Source organism: Macaca mulatta, chromosome 6, assembly GCF_049350105.2.
Source record: "Macaca mulatta isolate MMU2019108-1 chromosome 6, T2T-MMU8v2.0, whole genome shotgun sequence".
NCBI classification, from domain to species: domain Eukaryota; kingdom Metazoa; phylum Chordata; class Mammalia; order Primates; family Cercopithecidae; genus Macaca; species Macaca mulatta.
This window is the reverse complement of record NC_133411.1, coordinates 169635484-169660336: the sequence shown is the minus strand read 5'-3', so window position 1 is coordinate 169660336 and position 24853 is coordinate 169635484. Positions and strand designations below refer to the sequence as shown.

Here is a 24853-nt window from a genome sequence, read left to right as displayed (position 1 = left end):
TCCCAGAAGAGTAGGCCTATACCTCAGCCTTGAAGTATGGATGTTTTAAATGTGTTTCTTAAGCTGATGTCATTCTTCCCAAATCACAGCTAGAAAATAGTTTCTGCTCAGATTCAGCAAACACTGAAAGGTGAAGAAAAATGGCCTATCTTTGTGGAATCCAGTGAAGAAAGAAACCAATTATATTAGGAGCCAAATCCCATATAAGTGGAGAATATTAAACAAGATCCAAGATTCTCCCCTGGCAAGAATATACTGCCTATAATTTATCAATCTACAAATATTTATTCAGCATACACTTTGTACAAAACACTGTAGTTAGAACTCCAGATTATAACCCTAACAATGGCTAACATTAATGGATCAAATTCCACCTATACCACACTTTAGCTGTATAACAAAGGACAAGTTTCTGACTTCTCTGCTTTTCAACGGTCACATTTGTAAACTCTTTGCACTTAGTAAATGCTATAGTAATTGTTACTATTATCATCGTTATAATTGTTGTAATCATCATTATAAGCCAGACTGTATTACAGGATTTCATTTAATTCTATTAAGATTGACATTTTTACTATTTCCATTTTATAGATGAGAAACTGAGGCTTAGAGAGATTAAGCAACTAATCAAAGTAATTTAGCTACTAAGTTGCAGAACCAGGATTTAAACCGAGGTGCTGGACTCCAAGTTCATACTTTACTACCCTGAAATGACAGAATTATATGAAATAATGTATATGAAGTATGAGCCAAGATTATGACACTCAATAAATGACAGTTACTGTCATTTTCACCATTATCAATGGTGCCCATTTTTCCTTCTTAAATGATATGAAGCATATGCAGCATTTAGTTCAGTAACTGGCACTGAGTGCTCTAACTCAAAATTCCTTGTTACAACTGGTAAAGACTGGGGTTCAGATTCCCAGTCAGGAAACTTCATCTTGAATGGGTGAGAACTATGAGTGAATCCATCAGTTTTAAGGAATAAAGAAAATTATTTTCTCCAGAACTCTACTAAGCTTGGAAGTCTAAATGCTGTCAGGCTGCAGAAAGCTGTGCACTCCAGAACCTTCTAGCTTCTACCCTATTTCCCCATTTGGCCATTCTTCCTCCTAAGTTACCTGTTTTTCCCCAAGTGTCAGGTGCTAGCATTCGTGAGTGGCTGAATTCAGACTGTAATTGTGCATCTGAATCCAGTCATCCATTGATTTTTAGGTTCATACTGGAAGTGGTGTTGAGAATTAGAAGAAACATGCTCTCTCTCCCTCAAATAAGCACATTTCATACCAACGTCAGCAAAGCAAACATCAGCATTAATTAACAGTGACTTTGAACTGTGTAATGTTTTCCATTAGATCTGAAGGGGGCTAGAGGGAGTAGGACAAGGGACAACACATGGCCTCACCAGGTATCTGGGGAAAAGGGAACTAAATTTATAATGCAGAAGTAGACTGCTGCTTGTTTAAAAATAGAAGGGACATGTTTTGAAACCTCAAGTGGTTGGTGGTGGAGATGGTTAAATCAGATGACTAATCTCCCAGTGTGCCACGTTGTCCCTGCTCAGAGGGCAGTTACATGGTGGAGGACACTGCAAATGGCATAGGCATCGTAGCCTTGGAAAGATGTGGGGAAGTGTTCTGAGCCCAAGGACTACTTTTTACTCATTTAAGACACTTTTTTTTTCTTTTTTTTTTTTTTTTTTTTGAGACAGAGTCTCACTCTGCAGCCTAGGCTGGAGTGCAGTGGTGCGATCTCGGCTCACTGCAAGCTCCGCCTCCCAGGTTCATGCCATTCTCCTGCCTCAGCCTCCCGAGTAGCTGGGACTACAGGTGCCTGCCACCACGCCCTGCTAATTTTTTTTTTTTTGTATTTTTAGTAGAGATGGGGTTTCACTGTGTCAGCCAGGATGGTCTTGATCTCCTGACCTCGTGATCCGCCCACCTCAGCCTCCCAAAGTGCTGGGATTACAGGCGTGAGCCACTGCACCCGGCGAGACACTTGCCTGAAAAACAAACAAAATCAGCTTTTGTTAGTGCCTATCACCCTTTGATGGATTTCCATTTCACTAACAATGAAATAAGTCTTTTCATGGCCGGGCATGGTGGCTTAGGCCTGTAATCCCACACTTTGGGAGGCCATGGGAGGTGGATCACCTGAGGTCAGAAGTTCAAGACCAGCCTGGCTAACATGGTGAAACCCCATCTCGAATAAAAGTACAAAAATTAGCTGGTCATGGTAGCATATCCCTGTAATCACAGCTACTTGGGAGGCTGAGGCACAAGAATTGCTTGAACCCAGGAGACAGAGGTTGCAGTGAGCTGAGATTATGTCATTGCACTCCAGCCTGGGCAACAGAGTGAGATTTTGCCCCCCCAAAAAAAAAAAGTCTTTTCCTTGCCCCATGTATTAGTTTCCTAGGCTGTCATGACACAGCACCACATTTTGTGACTTTAAGCAACAGAAATGTATTTGCTCACAGTTCTGGATGTTAGAAGTCTGAAATCAAAAAGTCAGCTGGGCCATTCTCTCTCTGAGGGTATAAGGGAGGAGCTTTTCTTGCTGCTGCTTAGCTTCTGGTGATGGCCGGCAACCCTCGGTGTTCCTTAGCTTGTAGACTTGTAACTCCACCCTCTGCCTCTGCCTTCATGGGGCCTTCTTCCCTGTCTGTCTCTGTCTCTGCATCTCTGGTTTTTAGAGTTGGTGTGGTGAAGTCACTAAATGTGGTGACAGTAAAGCCTGACCTCAATGTGGGGTCTGAACTCAGGGGGCAGAATGACCCCTGCCATATAAATTACCACAAACTCGTTGGCTAAAACAACAGAAATGCATTATCTTACACTTCTGCTGACCAGAAGTCTAAAATCTCACAGAGCCATGCTTCCTCTGGGGGATCTAAGAGAGAATCCATTATTTGACTCTTCCAGCTTCTGGTGGCTGCTGGCATTCCTTGACTTGTGGCCACATCACATCAGTCTCTGTTTCTGTGGTTGCATCGCCTTTTACTGTGTCTCAAATATCCCTCTGCCTTTCTCTTATAAGGACACTTATCATTGGAATTAGGACTCACCTGAATAGGATGATCCTCTCATCTCAAAAGCCTTAAGTTAATCACATCTGCAAAGACCCTTCTCCCAAATTAAAAAAAAAATTCATAGGTTCCAAAGACTGGCATGTTGACATATCTCTTTAGGGGGCACTATTCTCCCCCCTATTCATTATGACTATCCTGGAGCTCAGAGATGAGTGAATTGCTGCAAGTCTCTGTGCTAGAAAACAAAGGAGCCAGGTACAGAAACGTTAGGACAGAGATAGGAAATGACTTACCCAGGAGAGTACAGTAGACACCAATCTGAGTCAAGGCTTCTCTCTACTCCAGTCTTCAATGGTTTTACCCAAATGCATGGTAATGTGGGAATTTCCTATAATGTTGGGAAGATATTTTTGTCTAGGTAGCTGTGAAACTTTAAGAAAGATATTTTGCAATTGAGATATCCTGTTTGAGACTCAGCTCAAGATATTCTTTTTCTTTTGAATAAGGATTTTTTTTGAAAAGATGGTTTGTAAGAAGATAAACGAAATAGCTTAACATGGACCTCCATCCTTACAGTCAGTGAGAAGCATTCATCTTTTTATACATTCATTCACTCATTCATTCAACAAATATTGAGGGCTCTCTGCCAGGCAGTGTGCATAGTGCTGGGGAGATAATGAGACAAAAGCATTTCTTGCATTGGTGGAATATAATACAATATGGAGGAAACAGACAATAACAGTAACAGTAAAAAAAAAAAAAGTGCTATTTTGAAATTTGGAAATAGTATGAATGAAATAAACATTGTGCTATGAGAGAGTATATTGGCAATGATGCTACTTTAAGTAGAGGAATAAGAGAAGGTCTGTGAAATTTAGATGAGACTTGAAGGAATCCGTTAGGCAAAGAGGCTGGAGAAGGCATTCCATTCCAAACACAATGCCTTAAGAGGCCAAGGAGTTTGATGTTTTTGGAATAGTCAGAAGACCCATGTAGCCAGAACTTACAACTGGGTGGGGAAAGCGAGGCTTCCTCTGTTGCAAAAAGGCCTCCTCCATGTGGCAAAAGGTACAACCACAGTTTACTCCAGGATTATCTCATCCCAGCCCAGTGATGACAAATCAAAGAACTTCTATCTTTTCCTGTTTTCTAAATTCTAAATCCCAGAAAAGACTTTGATTGACTTTGGTTTAAGTCAAGTGACTTCACTTGAAACAATCACTGTGGCCAGAGGAATGCAGTATTAAGAAAAGCCAGACCTGGATCGTCTACCTTCCTCTGTGGTCAGCAGCCCCATCAGAATCACAGGATTGGAGCGGCAGGAAATCAGTTGCCCAGAGGAAGGAGGGGGATGCAGGACAGACAAGGCAGTAGACATTCACCATCCTGCTCAAAATGCAGCAATTCATTAACTGCTCCCCTGATACTTAGAAGCGGGGATATTGTCTGTCTAATTCATTACTGTGTTCCTCGTGCTGAAGACAGTTCCTAGCACATATTAGCTCCTCAAAAACTGTCAATTATATGTATGGGATAAATTAAAAGAATGACATTTTATTACCATAAAAAATTACAGTCACATGTCAATGACAGGGAAACATTCTGAGAAATGTGTTTTTAGACAATTTATCCTTGTACTAATATCATAGAGTGTCCTTACACAAACCTAGATGGTATAGCTTACTACACACCTAGGCTATATAGTACAGCCTAGTGCTCCTAGTCTACAAGCCTGCACAGCATGTTCCTCTATTGAATACTGTAGGTAATTGTAAGACAATGGTATTCATGTATCTAAATACAGAAAAATACAGTAAAAAGTTAGTATGAAAAAAATTTTTAATGGTATACTTGCATTAGGGTACTTACCCTGAATGGAGCTTACAAAACTAGAAATCGCTCTGGGTGAGTCGGTGAGTGAGTGGTGACTGAATGTGAAGGCCTAGAACATTACTGTGTACTACCGTTGACTTTATAAATACCATACACTTAGGCTACACTAAATTTATAACAAAGTACTTGCAATATGATGTTGTGACAGCCATGACGTTGGCACTAGGTGACAGGAAGTTTTCACTCCATTGTAACCTTACAGGACTACCATTGCATACATGATCCATTGTTGATCAAGATGTTATGTAGCGTATGACTGTATTGACAGTATAAATACTTCTGAATGACTGTTGGTCTACAGAGTGGAAATACTAATACTTAAGCTGTATAACTTGCCAGGCTTCTCTGATAATTGTGCTATTAGATTGTAAAAGGCTTTGGAACGTATTAAAATAAAACTACATACAGATACAAGGCATTTTGTTGTTAATAGTCAGCTAGGAAATGAATGTTCAGCAGAATTGTCAAAATAGGCTCCTAAAGGGTATGGCAGAAAAATAAAATGAAACTTTGAAGACAAAGTTTCAAATGGCAAAAAATACTTAGGCAGCAAAAAGACAATTTTCTAAAATGATTGGTTTGAGAAGAATGAATCAGCAATAAATGTTGGTGCAAAACATTATTTAAGAAGTCTGAACATACTCCTGATTAAAAATATTTTCAAGAGTGACTCCAGCAGAAATAATAAAATGCTAGGCACAAATCTGTTTCCTTAGCCATCCTGGCTAAGCAGGATGCAAAAGGCTGAACCGCACCTCCATCAAGTGCTCTGAACTGCTTTGAGAGCATGGCATGTGTGTGTTCAGTTGAATGTTTTAGGTCATGTCATTTTAGGGTTAGTGCCACCCTCCTAGAAAACGACACGTAGAAAGGAAGCCAGATTCGACCCACAGGCCATGAGTGACCAATTACATTGATCATGTGGATGAATTGAGACACAGGTAAACCATTACCCCGAAGACCAAGTAAGCAGCTTAGAAGAGAGTGTGTGTATCCTCACATCCAAAGGTGGGTAGGAAATCTAGGGCAAGTAGACAGCTGCAGATAGTCCTGAGTCACAAGCTGACTGGTTGGCTCTGCCATCCTTGGCATGTGGCTTCCATCTCTGGGTCCAAGGTGACTGCTGTACTGTTTTCAGCCAACAGGAAAGAAGTGGGGGAAAGAGTCCTGGCAAGTAGAATTGTCTTCAGAGAGGTGACTCAGAACCTGCAAATACCATGCCTGTTCATATTCCAGTGGCCCTAACATAGTCACATGCTTCCACGTAACCACAAAGGAGATTTGACTCTGAAGTCTCTAGCTGCATAACCAACGTACCCAGATAACACTTAGTTCCAGGAAGGGGGTTTATTTCTAAAATAAAAGGGACACTATGGATGCTGGGGGGCAAGATCACATTCTCTGATATGTCATGCATATATTGAGTTCATGCTGTGTTTGAGGCATTGTGGGAAATGCAACTGTGATTAATAGGATGGCCTGCATTCCAGAAGGCAGTAGCAATGCCCACATAAAATGCAGTGTGACAAGGGGTACATATAACCCAGTTTATGAAAGTTTAGGGAAGCGGGGATTTATTTCCTCTGAGTAGAATTTAGGATAACTTATTGGAGGAGGTAAGATTTGAAATGGGCCCTTAACACTGGATAGGACTAAGGTAGACTGGAAATTGGAGTTAGGAGAATGGACTGTAAAGAGGGAGAGAAGGGCCTTTGATTGGTGGGAAGGGAAAAGCTTGCATCCTAGCTATAGTCATTTTAATAGCTGTGGCCCTTTGAGAACCATCCAGTAATCCCACAAAAATGACCACACAAAGGCTGATACTGTCAGTTTTCTCTCCAAGTCCATTCTCTCTTATTTCCTTAGTGATAAGAATCCTAACTTTTCGTTGAGTGTATTATCCTCCTTAGTCTTCTATAGAGCTATATGTGATCCCGTGACCAAGTTTTGGCCAATGAGGTAGAAGTGCAAGTATCATAAACAGCTACTGAGATGTATTCTTAATGCAACAGCTTCCTTTGCACTTTCTTCGTCCTGCTGCCTGTAATTGAGGTGTGATGGCTAGAGCTCTGATAGCCACTTTGGAACAGAAGAATAAGCACTAACCCTGGAAGTGACAGCAGAAAGTCAGAATCATCCTTCTTTCCTAATGACACCATAGAACCACCATAGTGGAAGGCCCTGGACTGCCTATCTCCAGACTTGTTTGAAGCAAAAAAAACAAGACTTTAGGTGTTTAAGTCACTGTCATTTTGGATTTTATGCCATGTTTAATGACAGCAATTCCTACTGAGCACAGGCAGGTTTCAAGCTGCACTTGCTCCTAGATCACACTTACCAATGGATAGAGGTTCAACCAACGGTCAGCATATTCATTTCCTATTGCTACCCTAACATATTACCACAAATGTAGAAGCTCAAAACAACACAGCTTTATTTATCTTACAGTTCTGTAAGTCAAAAGTCCAGCATGGGTCCCACTAGACTAAAATCAAGATATTGGCAAAGTTGTGCTCTCTTTTAGAAGTGCTAGGGGAAAATTTGTATTCTTTCTTATTTAGGTTGTTGGCTGAATTTTGTTCCTTGCAGTTGTAGGACTGCAGTCCTATATTTCCTTGCTTGCTTTCACCTGAGTTCTATTCCCAGCTTTTGGATGCTGTGCAGATTCCTTGGCTCATGACCTCCTTCCTCCATCTTCAAACCAGCAACAGTGGGTCCAGTCTCTCTCTCACTTTAGATCTCTCCTACTGCTACTTCCATCATCGTGTAATGCATCAGCCCTTCTGCCTGCCTCTTTCACCTTTAAGGACTCATGTGATTACACTGGGCCAACCCCGATGATCCAGCATCATCTCCGAATCTTAAATCCTGTAACCTTAATTCCACTTGCAAAGTTCCCTTTGCCATGTGATGGAACATATTCCCCAGGTCTGGGGATTAAGGAATGGGCATCTTCAGGGAGCCATTATTCTGTCAGAGAATACAAGGTTCCTTAGGCAACCTCATCCTTCTGTCAACTTATGATCTTGTTTCAACTGTCCTCCTCATTCACAGGTGCAATAATTAAAAGGGTAATTTCCCCTTGATGCTTACATATAGCCCTGACAGTCAGAACTCCTGCCCAGTTCTAATTCTCAGGAATAAGGCAGTGTCTTTGAGTGATTCCTCATTTATCTTGGGAGTTATGCACCAACTCATAAAAGACACCTAATAGATGTTTCAGGGGCTACGTTTAAGGCAGAATTTGGTGACTTCTGGGAGTGCTTTTCTCAGGTAGATGTGAACTGGGGACCAGGGTTAAGACTAGAGTTTCTCTCTAACTTTCCTCAAAGCCAGACCTAAAATAGTCCAAGCAACACTGAAAAAGTACTTAGATTTGTTGAGTGGGTTGCAAACAGCAACTTCTTTACAGATTTTCTTCAAGTTGCAATTGAGGATAAGATTGGAAAATAGGTGTATCATACCCAAGGCAGTAATTTCAGAAAGAAGAGAAAAGAGAAAACAAATGTCCCTTAAAGAAAATAAGGCAACTGGGTACCATCTAAATTATCTGGATGGAACTAGGCAAAGGTCAGCCAATGAGTAGTCTTCTGGGGGATCAACTTGGAGATTAACTCTGGCCTCATTATACTTTCTCCTTTGTGCACTTTGGAGGAGGGAAGCACTTCAGTGTGAGGTCCCTGGGAAGGAAGCTCCAAGAGGACGAGGGATTTGCCTATTTTGTTTTCTTTATACCCAACCTCCAGAGTACTCAGCGAACATATACAGTATTTGCATGAATAAATGAATACATTGTTGATTGACTGACTGCTTGATTGGTTGACAGGTACCTAAGTCCTTCTTTGGTTCCCCATCCCCAACCCCCTGCTGGGCTATATTGCCTAGAAGTTAAACTTTGTGCTTAAAATCAGACATGAACCCAGGTCTCACCTCCACTATCTATTCTGTCAATGTGTTCCCTGTTCCTTAAGTCTGTTTCCTATCTGTAGTCTATAGCCAATGATTATGCTTGGCATCATGAAATTTCATTAAGATAATAGATGCAAATGCTTAGCACAGTGCCTAGCAGTACAGTCACGTGCCACAAAATGACATTTCAGTCAACACACCACATACACAATAGTGGTCCCATAAGATTACACTACCATATTTTTACTGTACCTTTTCTATGTTTAGATACACAAATACTTACTGTTTTGTTACAATGGCCTACAGTATTTAGTAAAGTAACATGCCGTACAGGTTTGTAGCCTAGTAACAGTAATATAGCCTAGGTGTAGAGTAGGCTTTACCATCTGGGTTAGTGTAAGTGCACTTTATGGTGTTTACACAATAAAAAAAATCACCTAATGATGCATTTCTGTTATTAAATGTGGCATGGCTGTACTCAAATTTGTTAGCACTTAATGTTAGTTCAAACCCGCTTCTACTGCTAAAGGGGTCTCCCGGTGATGGTCAAACTGAATTCCCAGCCTACATACCTCTACTTGAATCAATTAGCCTGTCTCGCCAGCATGTCATGCACATGTACATGTGTGCATGTACACGAGGGTGTGTGCACTCATGCATGCATGCACATAAATATCAACGGGCCAAAGTAAATGTAAATGCTATCTTCTCCATGAGGCCAACTATTGAGGCTCTAGTCAGAATTCATCTCTTCACTTTAGAATTCTTGAATGTTGATGAAGTCATCTTTGTATGTGTCACATACTGATGCCTAGCACAGTGTCTGGCATAATATAGAAACCTGTTTCTATATTCATCTGCTCATTCATTTTGGATGAATGAGTGGATGGATGGATGGATGGATGGAAAGTTAACTTACTTATGTTCTCTGGCAGCTCCACAGGGATTTATTTATTTTTATGCCCACAACTGGTCAGCACAGTGCCTTACCCACTGTAGCTATTCACTAAATAGTGGTTGGATGGTGATAAAGGAGAAGAAAAATTAGAAAATCAAGACCAATCCCCACCTGGAATCATTCTCCTTTCAGGGCATCCTATTGAAAGGAGTTATTGAGAAGAGAGGCAGGGAGTTGACAGCCACCCTCTGGACTCTCTCCCAGGGCCTTTTTAGAATAGGAAAGTTAATTATGGAACCAGATTAACAGTTTCTTTTTTGATACAGCCAAAGTAAAACCAGCAGGATGCAATTTAGCTCTTCCCCACTTTCCAGATAGCAGCAAATTTTCATACAAAACAAAGAGACACTTGAATTGCAAATTACTTAGAGAATCAGCTAGCAACCCCAACGGAAGAATATTTCTACTTTCAAAACCCGCTGTTGCCTTTTTAGGTTTAACCATGTAGTGGGACCTTCATAAAGACCTAGGTGTCTTGCTGTTCCAACTCTTGGCAAGTAGGGAGGAGGAGCAATTCATTAAGGTTTACTGGAATGTCCCAGGGTGAGCTTTTTGCTCAGAACATTTTCCTCTTCTCCAGACTGTCTGTCTCTAACCCTCAGAGCACCAGCCTCCACTCACACAATGAGGGCTAAAGGGTTTCTAGAGGTCATCTCACTGGAGACTAGGAAGAGCAAATGCCTATAATGGCAGGGGCAATGTAACAAATAAAACAGGTGGTGAAGGTGAATGTATTACCTCTAGGAAGTGGATGAGGACTGGGGCAAAACTTTACCCCATCTAACCATCACTGGACCATTGTTGATTGTTGCTAGACAGTTCCAAGAAGTCTGTAATCTGGATTGTTAATTGAAACATTCTTTTTAGCTGTTGGCATCTAATTAATAAGGGGGAATAATACCATCTATTAGCTGGATATGGCCTGTGGGGCCACCAATTTATAGCTTCTGATCTAGCACACCTGGCTTCCTTATTTGATAGGGAAACCGAGGTCAAGAGACAGAAATAATGTATAAAAGATCCTAGAGTATCCCAATCTTCTGACACCTCCTCCAGTGCCTAGCTGATTCCACCATACAGCCTCCCCAAATTCCTGCCCCCCACACAGGACACAGGGAAGTTTTATTTTCACAAGAGCATTTATTAACTTATTTTTCTGATTTAAATAGATAATTCCTACTTTCTACAGAGAACTTGGAAGATTTAACAAGGATAAGAGAAAATTAAAAAGTCACACAGTGGTGCCATTTTATTTATGGAGGGACTGGAAGCTGAGGTGGAAACCTGGCTGGACCCAGGCTGCTTCCAGACACGGCCACTGGAGGGCAAGGTGGCATCTCAGTTAACTTAGCCAACAATAACAGGTTGTAGGAAGGTTAGGGCAAGGGTTGAAAACACAGCCAGGTATGTGGCAGAAATGAGTAAAGGAGGACAGATGAGGAAATAAGGTGAATGAAGTAAATGTGCCCTGCCTGAACCCTGTAGACACCACTCAGATTCAGCTGGTGTCATTGCGTGGGAATGCAAATAATGTTGACAGCTTTTTGGAATTTTTTTAATGTGAAGCTGAAATCTAACCTTAAGTAAAAATTTTCAATGTGTGAATGTAGTCCAAATAACGTGTGTGTGTGTGTGTGTGTGTGTGTGTGTGTGTGTGTGTGTGTGTGTCAAAACCCATCAAGGAGCAGGATTTGGGCTATGGACTTTCTCTTTGTGACCTCTGTTTAGTGACTCACTGAGAATGAACTGGGCCCTTGGCAGGTCAGTCAGCTGGGTGGAGAGTTTGTTTGTGATTAGTCACAGGCCACCAGAGAGCTGGCATGCAGATGACCAAAATCAGGACAAGACTGAGGAGGCCGAGGCTGTCCATTGACTTAGCTCAGATGTCCCCTGGAGAGTGAGGGTTTCAACAAGAACCAAGTTGCATCTTGGACAGACCCTATAGGGAGATCTTCTGCCCAAATCTAAAGTACCTACCATGGCCTTTTGTAGAGTATGTGTGCGTGCATATGCGTGTGAATAATCTTTACCTTGCTAAAATAATATAGATTATCTCACTTGGTAGCCTTGTGGAAGAAAACTTCATTGTCTCCAAAGCGGAAATGTTAAAAGTCAGTAAAGTTAGCAATGAGTGTGTCAACTCTTTCCATGTTACTGTAATGAATTACTGAATGAGTCAGGCAGTAGAATGGAATGGAAGGAGCCCTTGAATAGGAGTCTTGAATTTTCCCACCCTGACCTCTCTCTGAGCTTCTATTTCATACTCTATGAAGTGAAAATGATCGTACCTGCCCTGTTTTCTATATTAGTGAGGATTTTTTTTTAATAAGAAAAACAGAAAACCCAATGGCTTAAGAGAAAAACAAAAACTAGCCTCAGCAGAGAAGGGTATGTGTTGGTTCACACAACTGAAAAATTCAATCATAGTTAAATCTGGGGGTCCAAATAACATCAAAGCTAGGTATCTCTCGCTCAAAACTGCAGTGTTGATTTCCCATGTTGGCTTCCAGCAGCTCTAGGTCTCCATCATTGCAAGTACAGTAGAAAGAGACCTTCTACTACATTTTCAACACAAGTTTCAGAATTGACTTTCATTGGCCTGAAATCCCATGCCCATTCTGAAACCAGTCAATGTGACAAAAAAGATGAAATGCACTGAGGGGCTGGACCGGCACACATTTCATGGAACAATTAAGCATTTAGCTGAGGATCTATGGGAACATAATTTGCATTCTGCATGGTGGAAGATAAAGTAGCAGACCTGATTCCCTGGTAGGAATAAAATGTTTCTACTGAGACAGCTCCCTGGGAATCTATTCAACTTGCTCTATAAAGTGTGTCTAAAGCTAAAGCCATCCAGTTAAAGAGAAAAGGGCAAAATAATTGATTATTGCTGATACTAAAATGAGATTGTATATTTTGTATTTCTTTTCTCTCCTGTGTCATGCAGGCTTCCTTTGACAAGAGAATCAGAACCGACTGGTGACATTTGTTTCAATGAAAGCAACAGTGTGAAGGGTAAGTAGTTTTTCCTATTATTCATCTCATTCAGTGAAGATATGAACTCCTTTCCACTGCCAAGATGAGAAACTACCATTTCTTACACATGGACACAAAGATGAGAACAATAAACACTGGGAATTCAAAAAGGAGGGAAGGAGAAAGAGGAGCAAGACTTGAAAAACTACCTATCAGGTACTACGTTTACTTCTTGAGCATTGGGGTCATTAGAAGCCCACACCTCAGCACCACTCAATATACCAATGAAACAAACTTGCACATGTACCCTCTGAGTCTAAATTTCAAAAAACAAAAAACAAAACATACAAACAAAAAAACACCACCGCTATTTCTTCCTCCAACCCAGTAAAATAAACATCAACTGATCTTGTATGTCAGCTGCCAAGTAGATGGCTTAAACTTTCTCCATTGTATATATTCCCCAGACAACATAGGACCTGTCAAAGTATATATCACTTAAGATGTGCTATTGGCTACAAATAACAGAAAGTAGATATTCAAGGTGGCTTAAATAAAAAGAAAAAAGTTTTTGGCCCTCATAAGAAGTCCTAAGGTAAGAGAGGTCCATAGATTGCCAATGGAGTAAATCAGTAATGTTACCAAGACTTGGATTATGACTTCTTCAATGGACTGTCTCATCAATATCCAACAAACTTCCTCTCACATTTATTGGCCGGAAATGTGTTACACACCCTTGCCTAAACCAGTCCTTAGCAAAGCAAATGGAATAACCATGATTGGTTTAGACTAATTGCTAGTCCCTTCTTGGTGTTAAGAATGGGACTTACATTCCCTGAACTACGTGGTTGTGTGGAGAAAAGTGGATATATAAACAAAATTAAAATCTTATTAGAAAGAATAAAGGAAGAATGAGTAGTAATTGTAAAGGCAATCAATAGTGTCTACTATAAGATGATACTATGAAAATCTCAACAGTATTTCCTCTAAGAAGAAAGCTTATAAAGTTATTCAAGTTCCAAGACCTCATATACTCCATCATGGCAGAGAAAGCAGGCACCAGACTTGGCTAACCTCCCCTCTAGTCATGGGTAAAATGAAAGAAAGACTCTAGCTACAAAACCCAAGGCATTATCATTATACCATATGCAGACTGTTTCTCCAATTTGCATAATTATAAACTCCCCCTCAAAGAGTAAACATCACTGCCAACTTAAAAACAACAACAACTACAAAACAGTATTAAATATGCATTGCTAATTTGACTTTCTAATTTGTCTGGGCTCTTCACAAAGATGTGCATAACTCTGCAGATACCGAATGCTTAAGAAAATCCTCCACCTGCCTGAAAAACACATCAACAGGAAAACAAAAGCTAAAAATTAGTTTTTCAGCTAAAGAATTTGAGTTGTTGCCTGAAAATTACCTGCAAGAGTTCATTCTATTAAAAAGGACTCTCAAATTCATTGTCTCAAGCATTGCTTACCACCATTCAAGTATAGGCAATTGCTTTGTGCAGCCAAAAGAAGATCATTTCGCAAGATCTCACCATTCAGTTTTAAGAGTCTCCTGTGAGCTGTGTATGGCATTATATTTGGTCATTTATAGGAAGTAATTCAAGAGTTTCAGAAAGACTTTCCTGTCCCAAAATCTGTCTTTTGTTGATCTGCCTCAAAGATCCACACCACTTGGGCTTCGAAGCTTCCAGCTATCATACAAATATGCTACCTGGCCAAGGTGGATTAGCTACTATTATTTTCCTCAATTTCAGCTCCCTGATGAGCCACGATGATAAGTGGGACACAGGATGTGTGTATATACATAGAGGGAAGTCCTCCTGCAAGAATGAATCAAAAAACGGTAAATGTTGGCTTGGATGCATTGAACAGGGAACACTTCTACACTGCTGGTGGGAATGTGAACTAGTACAACCACTATGGAAAATAGTGTGGAGATTCCTTAAAGAACTAAAAGTAGAACTACCATTTGGTCCAGCGATCCCACTACTGGGTATCTACCCACAGGAAAAGAAGTCATTATATGAAAAAGATACTTGCACACACATGTTTATAGCAGCACAATTCGCAATTGCAAAATCATGGAACCAACCCAAATGCCCATCAATCAATGAGTGGATAAAGAAACTGTGGTGGGTGGTGTGTGTGTGTGTGCGTATGTGTATATATATGTGTGTATATGTGTGTGTGTGTGTGTGTGTGTATGATGGAATACTACTCAGCTATAAAAAGGAATGAATTAACAGCATTTGCAGTGACCTGGATGACATTAGAGACTATCATTCTAAGTGAAGTAACTCAGGAATTGGAAAACAAACATCCTATGTTCTCACTGATATGTGGGAGCTAAGCTATGAGGACACAAAGGCATAAGAATCATACAATGGACTTTGGGGACTTGGGGTGAAGAGTGGAAGGAGGGTGAGGGATAAAAGACTACAAATATGATGCAGTGTACGCTGCTTGGGTGATGGGTGCACCAAAATCTCACAAATCACCACTAAAGAACTTATATAACCAAAGTGTACCCCAATAACTTATGGAAGAAAATAAAAATAAAAAATGTCCTTTGAATTAAAAAGTCCCCCTGGAGGTATACAACTTACATGTGTACATGTAATTTGCAATATATGTGTGTATATACCTCTATATAATGGAAATACCTGTTATGTATAAACACATAACACACATGAATACAATGTTACATAGTGAGATCCTTTTATACAAGCTATTCTCAAACCTGCTTTGTGAACTCAATATTATAGACATATTTCCTTTGTAATTTGTGTGTGTGTGTATGTACACATCATTTTTTTACCATTGATTAGTATTGCATCTCAGGAATTAATGATAATTTGTTTACTCAATACTCTTTTAAACTATACCTGTCATTCTTAGCTATATCGTCACTATTTTTAATTATATGAAAGCATACTTGTGCACAGAGATCTTTCTCTGCACATATTGTTGTCTCTTTAGTAAGCTCCTTGAAGAGTCATTGCTAGGTCAGGGACAGGAAGGAAGAACCACAGAGGACTAGAATATTGACACTGCATGATCCTTTCTGGGGGCTCAGATATGCCTGTGAGGCTGGGCTCCTATGGGGGGGGTGTGTGTGTGTGTGTATGGAAGAAGAAAATGGGGACAAAGTGCAATAAATGTGACCTTTGCTGATGCCACATTTTTATACCGAGTTGTCACAGAACAATAAGAAAACTGCTGTTATTGCAGACAACCATTAGATTTGTTTTAGTGTTTACTTCAGCAGTGTCTATCTGTGCCTTGTCTAGACTGTAAACTCCCTGTGGGCAGGAGCCAGTTCTGGTGGTTGTTGCTGTTACTGACCAATATATGGCAAGTGCTTAATATATGTACTGCATTTCAACATTTTTTGGGTGAAAGAGTGAATAAATTATATAGAAAATATTTCCTGAAAGGAAAAGATTTTCAAGAAACTTCCTGAAGAGTGACATATCTAGGGAATCTATTATCTTCCCAGTCTTCTAACTCAACCCCCAGTATCTCTTTTATATATAATACTTTCCATCCCACAACAATTAAAATCTAGAACCATACAATTTTAGGTGTTACTCTACTGTTCTAAGGCAAAAATTAATTCTGCCTCAGAAATTATTGTATAAGGAGCAGGTTGTAGTAAATGATCATCCTTGTCAGTCAAGAGTGTATCTTTAATGTAAACCACTCAACCCCAGCCTCAAGGTCAACCTATTTTTATGACCAGCATTTGACTTATTTTTATATTTTACTTCCATTTTTAAACAAGACAGGTTGCTGTACGATTATGAAAATTAAAGTAGGAATAAACTTGGACATGTGACTTTATACTGAATTCTATAGATTGCAAAATGGATGGGTTCTGTTATGTTGTGCCAATTTCAGTTGCTCCAAAACACACTGAAAAATGAAATATTTCTCTCTTTCCATAAACAATATTTATTTGCCTTTTCTATTTCCAAAGATGTTTTCTATCATATCATTCAGGATCTTACCTAAGTTTCTTGAATTCTTGTCATCCTTCCCAGAACAGCAAGGGTGGTTTTCAATTTCCCTAACTCACTTAATGTCTGTCTGCAATTCTGTGCCCAGCAAAAGAGCTAACTGAACAGATACCCTGTACCCATCACAAACCAGCAACGCCACAGTCTCCTGGACATAGAGCAACATTGACCTAAAAATCTTTCAAATATCCCCAAGGAAAAAGGGAGATTTCTATTTGGCAATTCAAAGTGAGATCTGCAGGCCAGCAGCACCCACAGCATCTACTACCTCCTTAGAAATGCAGAATTCTAGGCCTCACCCAGACCAGCCTACTGAGTCCAAATACACATTGTCTCAACATCCCCAGGTATTTCATATGCACGTTATGGACCTAAAGGGCAATTCCTTGTGATCATTCACCTGGATTTCTTCCTATTTTCAAGAGATCTCTCTGCTTTAACCAACAAAATGAAGCACATAAATACTAAAAGTACATTATTTAAATAGCCCACACTATTATTGTACTGGGCAAAGAACACATTGCATACTGAGTTGAAGGAAATGTTCCCTATTTCAAAACAGTTTACTCCTTAGACAATTTCATCATTTTCATAGCAACTTCCCCTCCATTCCTTCATTTGTTCAAAATGGCAGCCCTTAAGATATAAACATGCTATTACTTTTATGCATTGAATTTGGATAAATGCAACACATGTGACACATTTACTATGAAATCAAAGGAAAAAGTCTCCCTAGAATGTAGTGCAGTAAAATCTGTAGTCACTTTAATGATGCCGTCACAATTTATGGTCCTGAGTAGATCATGAATTCTAAACAATTGCTGGAATCTAAAAGTATCTATTGAAATTAAGAATAAATACTGTTGTGGTTGAGTGGAAAAAGTTTCAGGAGTGTTCAGTTTGGGGATCCAGTTATTACACAGTACACTGGAGTAAAGGGGGAAAAAAATGTTCCTGGAAATAACGCCAACGAGATGCAAAGATAGAAGTGAAGTTTTTAGTATGATCAAAGAAGATTTAACAACTATTTTTAAGTCTGGAAACCATTTTCTAGATGTTTAAGTCTTAACATACTACCTTATAGTTTTGTATATGGTTAATCTCAACTGCCTGCATTTCTGAAACAAATACATTGCTAGTATTGTGATTAAATGATGCTATTGTATAAAAAAGAATAAATTATGTTCTATGAAATCACCAAAACACCATATATATTTATATGGCAACCCTATTAAAAGGCTAAATCACAGTTTAAAAAGGGAGATAAGGAGAGCTTCCATGCTCCCAGCTTCTACTTCTGGGCTTATCTCCTCCATTCTCTTAAGGTTTCCAGTACTCTCAATCTCTCTTGCCCTCCTCTAGAGGAAAATATATTCTTGAAATGAAATGTCAGTCATTTATATTTTGTATACATTCAAAGATTTGTTCTAATAATTTGTAGTACTATCTCTCACCATGAAGGAAAGAATTTGTCTCCCATTAAAGGAATATTACATATTAGAGTAAAGAGATGATAAGTACTGACTAGATCAGGATTGGTTTTATTTGAAGAGTTGATAGCTTCCTGGACTTTAGTGTTAATATTCTGAGACTGCATCTGGATTCACCACGAGAAAATATTTTGTGATCAGTGATGTCTGCCATGGGTATGAGATAAGGGCATAGCCATACATTGGCTATGTAATATTCCATACCACAGCTTTTACTGAGCTTTTATACAGCATCCATTGTTAAGTACTTGCAGGCTACCTTATTTGTCTATTGATGAATATCAAATTATCCCCCAAATTAAATGCCTTAAAAGAATAATGCATATTATTTTACAGTTTCTATGGGTCAGGAATCTTTGAGCAACTTACCTGAGTTCTCTGTCTCAGGGGTTTCTTACAAGGACACAATCAAGGTATTAGCCAAGACTGCACGCTCACCTGAAGGCTTGACTGGGGAAGGATCCACTTCCAAGCTTACTGACGTGGTGATTAGTCACACTCAGTTCCTCCAAGGCTGTTGCACAGAGCATCTCAGTTCCTCACCAGCCATTTTCCAGAGACTTCCCTCAGTTCCTTGCCAGCTTGCCCTCTCTTTTAGGGCATATACACAAAAAGAGTAAGAGAGATGGTTAGCAAGAGGAAAGTCACAATCTTTTGTAACCTAATTATAGAAGTGACATCCCATCACTTTTGCCTAATATGTGCACTGATGTAAGTTACTATATCTGCTCAAGGCCAGGGGAAGACACAAGGGTGTAAATCTTAGGGGGTAGGAATCAGCGGGAGCTATTCTGAATATTTAGGTTGATTTAAATCTTTTCCTTGTATATACAATGCAGGAATAAGTATATCCTCTAGAGAATTGTTTTGAAAAGTACTTGGCTTTCACTGGTGCTGTTTAGTAGCCTTTTTCTGATTATATAAAAACCATGAAGTCACTGCTAGGGCCAGGTTGGGGATAGTGACATTAATAACAGGAACACATAACCAGCTTCTGCACACCTCCTATGTAATTCTCTGATCATTCTCCCTTTGCTTCAATGCCGCACAGGCTTTATTCCATTCCGTCTTCACCATGGTCACTCTTAAGATGCCTACTTCTATTATCCCATTTTTATAAGCAATGAATTACACATAGAGAAGCAGAGTCACTTACTCAGGGTAGCACAGCTAACAAGGAACAGAGCTGGGATTTAGATACAAATCCACCTGACTTTAACAGTGGTGTTATTGTCACTGTGCCTTTTGCCTCTCTGGAATTAGCCGAAAAGTGGTCTTCTAAATATTTTGACAGTGCACCCCTATTAGCAATAACTTTTCAGAATATGCCCTTACTATGTGTATATGTATTTATAACATATCTGTAATTTAAAATAAGTAAATCTTTTTGGATAAAAGTGATTATGAATAGAAGTTACTCGTACCACAATGGATTGTCCTGCCCAGAGCTGATGCTCTCTGGATGTGACATCCTCTGGTCCGTAACTTCCCAGTTGACAATCAAGTGGGCTTGTGGAGATAGAGTTGGATGCTTCTGCATCCCAGATACTTAAAATAGAGGGGAGACACTGACTTCCAGCCTCTTCTTTGCTCTATTATGAGTTTTTGAAGAAATACTGAATGAGTAGGAGTTTGGACAATTTCTTCCTCTCACTTTGTGCCATCAAATCTCTTAAGGAAGGATATTGTAGGATTGGAAGTCTTTCTTCCAGCCTTGGAGCTGTGGTCTCTACTGTGGGAGAAAATAAAATGCTCTTAAATGCTGCCTCCTCATTGGGATTGAGAGATGGAGGAAAGTTCAGATGCTGTTTCCAAGTGACGTTTTATACTTTATAAAGAACTATTTATTATGGCTTTAAAATTACTTATGTGTTTACTTTAAATAGATAATACGTGGACATGGTAGAAAGCATGTTTAATGCATTATGAATATTTACTGAAAAGCTTTCTGTAGAACCTGTCTACGGCCTCTCCACTTTCCTCCCCTAAAGCAACCACTTTGTATGTGTGTATCCTTCTAGTGAGAGTCTATATCCATACAAATACACATGTGGATGCCCCTTATTTTTTTTATAACCTAAGTGATACACCAGTCTCTGTAGGTGGTTTTATTCACCTGTTACTTCTTAGAGATTGTGTTATATTAGTATACAAAACCATTACTTATTCTTTTTAATGGCCACATAATATTGTATAGTAGAAATGTACCAAAATTTATGTAACCAGCTCCTTATAGATGAATGTTTAGGTTGATTTAAGTCTTTTCCTTTTACATACAATACTTCAATAAGTATATTCTCTAGAGGATTGTTTTGAAAAATACTTGGCTTTCACTAATGGTGTTTCGTAGCTTTTTTGCTGAGTATAAAAAACAATATAGTCACTGCTGGGGCCAGGTTGGGGATAGTGACATTAATAATAGGAACATATAACCAGCTCTGCGCACCTCCTGTGTAATTCTCTGATCATTCTCCCGTTGCTTCAATACTTGGTATCTTAGCTGAACAAGCCCCACAATGCTACCACGAGAGAAAAGTACTTGTATTATGTGACTTTGCTGGAAGACTAGAGAAATCCAGGCTCCATCTTCCATCTTTGGATTTCCCAATGCAGCTGTGGGAAGCAAGTGTAGGAACTCTTGTGTGGACCGGCTAGCAGGATTTATCTATTAATAAGAGGGTAGGGCAGCCTTGAGCAGTGCTAGCACAGTGCAGTAAGGACAGCATCAGCTTTAGGTCAACATATTTAACTTGTGTGGGTGGTTCCCTAAACCAAGATAACTGTCACCAAAAAATGGAGGAGTGGATGCTGGCCTGGCACAAACCATGGGTGCCCACTTTAGGGGTTGTCCATGCAGTCCCTTCCATAGCTTCATCAGTGACCTTTCATCACCACCCCTTCCATAGCTCTGAATATCCTTGTCACTCTGGTCCCCTTTCCTCACTGGGATTAGATGACCTCAAAGATCCTATCCCTCTCAAGCTTTACCCCAACTTTATAATTTGCCATCACGTATCAGGGAGGCAGGGTCTGGCTCAGGCATCTGCCTTTACGATGTTTTATCCCCATCTTGCCAGATCACTCAGAGCTCCCCAGGAGTGTCAACCTCTCTTGCCTTCCTGGTTGGCTGCCTGTGGAAATTACTAGCAAGTGCGCAACTAAAATCATTCTGAAGACATGTGTTTACTTCAATTTTCAAATCAGTATGCTGGCCAGGGTGTCAAACACACAGAGAAATCTCAGCCTCTGAGTTCTGACTGGGCTTTTTCAAGTATGGACACATTGTTATAAGCATAGAGATGACTAGACTGACTGAACGTTTCCCTTGGGCCAAGTGTCACAGGAAAAAAATCTTACTAATAACAAAAGCAGTAGCAGAGGCTACATTTTGAGTTCCTGCTTTATTCCAGAGTCTCTATGAGGCATAGCGCATCCACAGAGAATGGGACCAGTCTAATTGGTTGCAAACCTCATCTCCTTTACTCAGTAGCTCTGTCACTCTGATACATTTCTTGCCCTCTCTAAATATCAGTTACACCAGCTACAAAACAGAGCAGTAATTGCACCTACCTCCCAGGGATGCTGTGAAAAATCAGACAACGTAGCCCCTGGGACATACCTAGCCAGTGTCTGGCATATAGGAAGCACACAGTACCAGCTGACTAGTTCTATAGCTATTTCTGAAAGATTGTTTCTCATTTCATAAATGTAAAAACTCAGAATCCAAGAAGGTAAATAACTTGCCCAAGACCAAAAGTAGCAAAACTGGGACTAGAACTTAGGTCATCTGCCTCATTAATTCTTCAAATATTTATGGGTGCCTCCTATGTTCCAAGCACTGAGGATAGAGAAATAAGTGAGCAAGGCACAATCCTGGCCCCCATGGAGTTTACAGCCTGGTGTGATACCATCAGATCCCTTAACATGCCTACCATCCATTCCCTTCGTAAAGCTACCCCAGGGCACCTAGTTAAAATGTCCCTGAGTACTCTTGACGGTAACCACAATAGCTAATATTTATAGGATACTAGTGGGTGCTCATTTAATCTCTCCAAAAGCCCTGTGAGGCAGCTACAATTATTATCTCCTTTTTACTGGTTAAAAATTTGAAGCTTAGGCTGAGGCAGGTGGATCACAAGGTCAGGAGATCAAGACCATATTGGCTAACACAGTGAAACCCTGTCTCTACTAAAAATACAAAAAATTAGCTGGGCATGGTGGCCGGCACCTGTAGTCCCAGCTACTGGGGAGGCTAAGGCAGGAGAATGGCATGAGCCCAGGAGGCGGAGCTTACAGTGAGCCAAGATCACGCCACTGCACTCCAGCCTGGGCAACAGAGTGAGACTCCACCTCTAAAAGAAAAAAGGAAAAAAAAAAGCTTGCAGAAAGCAGAATGAGTTCTTGAACCCACGTAGCTAGTAAGTGGTGGAGCTTGGATTTGAACTCAGGCAACATACAAGAATAGTTCACTATACTGTTTAAAGGAGTCAAGCTGAGACTGGGATTGGAGCTAGAACAAAAAGTTATGTCAGTGTTTCAGTCCACATCCAATCACATATAAGGTGCATCTTATTTCTGTGTGCCCTATGTTCCTATAGTAATCCTCAGAGGTTAAAAAATAGATATACTTGCGATAGTTTGCTGAGAACAGAAAACCAAACACTGCATGTTCTCACTCATAGATGGGAAGTGAACAATGAGATCACTTGGACACGGGTAGGGGAACATCACACACCGTGGCCTATTGTGGGGAGGGGGGAGGGGGGAAGGATGGCATTGGGAGTTATACCTGATGTAAATGACGAGTTGATGGGTGCTGACGAGTTGATGGTACAGCATACCAACATGGCACATGTATGCATATGTAACAAACCTGCACGTTGTGCACATGTACCCTAGAACTTAAAGTATAATAATTTAAAAAAATAGAAAAAAATGTACACTAGGAGAGACCTTTGACTGTGAAAACAAAGAAAGCAGGCACTATCAAATTAAAATCAGGCAATGGGACTTAGACTGACTAAATCTGCCTTCCTGCACTCTGCTTAGTTGCATTTTCAAAGACCTCTGTCCTCAAGAGACAAGCTTTGTTAGCCAGTGGCAGATACAGGTCTACTTCAGCCCCCGGAAATGGAGTTTGACTTGGCTGCTTGCAGACAGGCAATGGCCTGGGGAGACAGAGGCCAGGGCAAAGCCCAGGGGTCTGGCTGATAAACACAGCCACGGCTGGTGACTTCTGCAGAGCTGCTGCAGATCACGAACAGAGTTGTGTTCAAGGGAGTCAAACAAACTTCAGTTCTGCCTCCCTGATTCAGATTCATCGGAATCTCCACAGGCGTCTGGTGGGTCCACGGAGGCAGTGATGCTGGCATAAGTAAAATACTATCAGCATGATTTTTCCCCATTTGCTGGCTTTATTCATGGCTCACAGTTACACTCCCTCCAGTGAGGGAGGCTCTGTGCAACCCTAATACACTGTGAGATTGTTAACTGGGAGTAAAAACAAGGCAGAAAAGAGAGGCTCCCTGCAGAAAACAAAGAGGCCTTGCCCTTTACAGACAGACAAAGCCAGACACAGCTGGAGCCTACGTTTGTGTCTCTGTTACTTGCAAAACATAACACCCAGCAAAATACAGAGACTAGATTTGTATTTTTGTTCCCAACCTGAAATTAAGAAGTCTAAAGCAATAAGTCCTTCACGGACCAGGTTTCCACCTGCCTCCCAACACATAAGTCACCTCGGGAAAATATAACGGATGGTCCCGGACTGTGCCAAGGAAGTGGGGCACAGTTAATAGAGCCAAATATGGCAAAGCACATAATTCTTCGCCAACAGCTTACAGATATGATGGCTCCCTAAGCCTCAAGTCACCAACAGAGGGTGTTTTTAACTCATTTTACCCGTGTACAAATTCTGAATATGCAGAAAGATTGAGGGATTTGCCTAAAGTCATGCAGCAATTTGATGAAAGAAAGAGAATCAGAAGCCTGGATATCCCTGGTTCTTAGGCACACTTAGACTTCAGCTGCTTCTCCGGGGAAAATGTGATAATGCCCGGAGGCTGCTTTGCACAGCCAGGACAACCTGGGGAGCACTCCGTCCTCATTAGCTGTCATTAAGTTGCCAGGACCTCCAGTTGCTCTTCCTACGGGGCAGAACTGAAGGCCAATGTCATTTACTTTGTATGTCCACCTCCTGGGGTTACATTGGAAACGCTTCTAATGAACCACAGCAGAAGAAAACATCATCCTCAATTAGAGCCCTTAGGAAAAAGTACTGCATTTTCCTACCTGCAGAGGAAAACACTAAATCGGGAGTCTGTACATGAATAAACAGAGGAGAAGAAAATTTACAAGTGTGATGACTCCACGAAAGCTTCCCTGAGTCTTTACCATGGCAAATGACCCGCGAGCTTTCAGAGCCACCATATTAGTTTCTTGTAAAGTAGCTTTTGTTGTTAATGAAAACATGATCCTTTTACTTAGACAGATTCTGTGACCAAAGGAGCTAGGAGGTCAGGGTGCTCACAATAAGACCGTCTGCCAGGCATAGG

At 40.5% G+C, this 24853-nt stretch overlaps 1 protein-coding gene across 2 annotated transcripts in view; it reads left to right on the top strand.

Annotated features, from left to right (window-relative positions):
• ATP10B (ATPase phospholipid transporting 10B (putative)) overlaps nt 1-24853 on the top strand; it is a 360064-nt gene that overhangs the window by 129059 nt on the left and 206152 nt on the right. For both annotated transcript variants that reach the window (XM_077937417.1, XM_028849890.2), the window contains exon 2: nt 12745-12812. The gene's annotated coding sequence lies outside the window, so the exon portion shown is untranslated. The remainder of the gene's footprint in view (nt 1-12744; nt 12813-24853) is intronic.